Source organism: Sceloporus undulatus, chromosome 2, assembly GCF_019175285.1.
Source record: "Sceloporus undulatus isolate JIND9_A2432 ecotype Alabama chromosome 2, SceUnd_v1.1, whole genome shotgun sequence".
Taxonomy (NCBI): Eukaryota; Metazoa; Chordata; class Lepidosauria; order Squamata; family Phrynosomatidae; genus Sceloporus; species Sceloporus undulatus.
The window spans coordinates 5,483,926-5,487,563 of record NC_056523.1 but is presented as its reverse complement, the minus strand read 5'-3'; positions in this window follow the sequence as shown (position 1 = coordinate 5,487,563).

The following is a 3,638-nucleotide window of genomic DNA, read 5'->3' as shown; positions in this document are numbered from 1 at the left end:
ATTACATACATACATATATATGGTATATAATGTAAATATTACATAATTATCTATCTATCTATCTATCTATCTATCTATCTATCTGCACATATATAATTAGGATATATATATGATATATATACTATCAGAATCTGATGTGATGCAAGATTCTGCAGATAGTGGACGTCCTGAGCATCGTTCTGCCCTAATAGCCCATGAACTGTCACGACTTAACATCGATATTGCTGCTCTTAGTGAAGTTCGTCTCCACGAGGAAGGCAGCCTTAAAGTACATGGTGCCGGCTACACACTCTACTGGTCTGGCAAACCCAAAACTGAAAAACATCTTTCAGGTGTAGGCTTTATGATCAAAAACTCCATTGCCTCCAAACTCGAAACCTTGCCAACAGGACACTCTGACCGCATTATCTCCTTACGCTTCCCACATGTTGCTCTCTTCAGTATATATATACGCCCCAACTATGCAAGCCAACTCTGCGGAGAAAGACAAATTCTACTCATACCTACGCCACCTTATGAGAAGTCCCTGCAGAAGTCCCTGCAGAAGACAAAATCATTATCCTTGGTGACTTCAATGCCAGAGTAGGAAAGAACTTCGAAGCCTGGAAAGGTGTTTTAAGCAAGCATGGTGTTGGAAACTGTAATGGTAACTGACACCTCCTGCTAGAGTTTTGTGCAGAACAGCAGCTGACTATTACAAACACTATCTTTCAGCAGAAAGACAGCTTGAAGACAACCTGGATGCATCCCCAATCCAAACACTGGCACCTCATTGACTACGTTCTAGTGCACCAGAGAAATATTTGCAATGTCCGTCATACCCTAGTGATTCCCAGTGCAGAATGTCAAACAGATCATTGCCTCGTAAGATGAAAACTAAATCTTCATTTTAAGTTTAAACCTAAAAGGGGTGGCATCCTAAAGAGGAGACTCAGCTATTCAACATATGACATAACAACCAATGAAGAAGGAATTGGACATAGCTCCCACTTTGGAAGAAACCGTTAAGGCCATACAGCAGATGAAAAATGGCAAGGCTGCCAGGATTGATGAAATTCCACCTGAAGCCTGGAAACATGGAGGTCATGTACTCTATGCTAAACTCCACGAATTCCTTGTGAGTTGCTGGGAAAAAGGCAAACTGCCATCAGATCTCCGAGATGCAGTCATCACCACCCTGTACAAAAAAAGGAGCAAAATCGGATTGCTCAAACTATTGAGGAATAACACTGCTCTCCATTGCTGGAAAAATCCTTGCAATGATATTCCTGAACAGATTAGTTCCTGATACTGCAGAAGAACTTCTCCCTGAAAGCCAATGTGGCTTTATAGCTAATAGAAGCACTACAGACATGGTATTTGCCCTTAGACAACTGCAAGAGAAATGTAGAGAGCAGAACAAAGGACTCTATGTAACATTTGTCGACCTCACCAAAGCCTTTGACACTGTAAGTAGAAAAGGTCTGTGGCAGATCCTGGAATGACTAGGATGCCCCCCTAAATTCCTCAAAATGATCATCCCGCTACATGAAGGTCAGCAAGGTCAAGTCAGATATGGCAACGCTTTCTCTGAGTCCTTTCTAATAACTAATGGTGTGAAACAAGGTTGTGTTCTCGCTCCAACTCTATTTACCATCTTCTTCAAAGCAAATATAATAGGCATCACTGAAACCTGGTGGGATGAGTCTCATAATTGGAATGTGGAAATAGAGGGGCATAACCTTTTTAAGAGAAATAGGACAAACAAGAAAGGAGGAGGAATAGCACTATATGTCAGAGATATTTACACCAGTGAAGAACCCAAAGGGTGCTCAACAATGGCTCCTTTTCATCCTGGAAAGAAGTGACCAGTGGGGTCCCACAGTGCTCTGTCCTGGGCCCAGTGCTATTCAACCTCTTCATCAATGACCTGGATGACAGAATTGGGGGCATACTTATCAAATTTGCAGATGACACCAAATTAGGTGGAGTAGCTAATACCCCAGAGGACAGGATCAAGATTCAAAATGACCTGAACAGACTAGAAAACTGGGCCATAGCTAACAAAATGAAATTCAACACGGAGAAATGTAAGGTACTGCACTTAGGGCGGAAAAACACGAAAGCACAGATATAAGATGGAGGACACCCTGGCTGAATAAACTGACAAAACATGAAAGGGAAATCTGGAGGTCGCAAGTAAGATCCATGAAGTGGAAACATGAGGCAACAATGTGAAAAATGGTGGCAGAACTGAACAAGGCCCAATGCCGATTTTAGGGACCTAGGAGGCATCAATAGAAGTATAGTGGTCGAGAATCAAGGGAAGAAGTCATAGTGGGCCACTATATGCCTGCGGGGGGCCCAAAACTCTGGTCAGGGCCCCCAACCTCTGGAAATGAATGGTTTGCCAGTTGTTTGGGCAACCAACAATTATAAAGAAAAAAAGGGACATGGAGAAACGGGAGTGTGGGTGCCAAAGGAAGGGGGCGAGTAAATGAAAATGTGAAAGGAGTCTGGGAAACCTGACCGCCCTAATGATGAAACGACTTGAGGGAGCGTGGGGGAAATAGTTTAAGGAGCCCTGGAGGAAAAAGAATAGCTTAAAAGGGTAAAAAGAGACTGATAGGAAGACCCCTGTTTAAAATATTTGAAGGGATTGTCATAGGGGTTGAGGAAAGGAAGCAATGCTTGGTTTCCTCCCTTGGGCTGCTCCAGAAGACAAGAAATGGAAACAATGGAGTGCAACTGCAGGGAAACGAGATTCACCAATCAACCAAATTGGAGGAAGAACTGCCCTGAGACAGTAAGGGTCTGTTCGACAGTGAAGCACAAACTCCCCCCGAGGAAGTTAGTTGGAGTCGCCTTCCGTGGAGGTCTCAAGCAGAGAGGCCCTGGGATGGCCACTCTGTTCCGGGATGCGTTGAGTGGTGATTGGAAGAAGGTTCCCTGCATGGCGAGGGGGTTGGACTGGCATGGCCCTTTGTGGTCTCGTCTCTCCACAGCTCTACTGAGTCTATGATTCTAAGAGATCCAAGGACAAGCAATCAACATGGAAGACCAAGGTGGAGAGGACAATCCTGGATAAAAATTAAAGTGGAGGGGAAGGTGAAACAACAGGATGGATTTAAGGATGGGAGTCTGGCTACACAGACCCCCCCCCCGCCAAGTCCCAGGTGGAGGAATTGGATGATGTTCATGTCTAGAACCAGATGACCACAGGGAAGAGATGTGTAGTGATGGGCCGGACTTCAACTAATATCCTGATATTTTGCTGGAAAGTCAAACTCAGCCAAATCCTCAAAGGCCGATAGCAAATTCCTCACCTCAGTTGCCTGGGAAGACAATTTCATGTGTCCAAAAGGTGGGAAGAGGCAACAAGGGGTCGAGAGCTAATTTTAGAGATCTGAATCCTAACCAAGAAAAGGATGACTTGGTTAATGGGGTGGCAAGTGGTGGAGCATCCTAGGATGGAAAGAGAACCATGTTCTCCTTGGAGTTTTTGTAATACAGTGGAACGGAGAAGCCAGGCATAGTCACGACAGCACATCCTCCCGAAGACTTAGAGAGAGCAGAAATTTACCAGTACAAGTAAAAACTTAAGAGAAGTATGTGAAGGGTGGATCCCAATGGTCAGAAAAATACTAAAAGGGATCTCT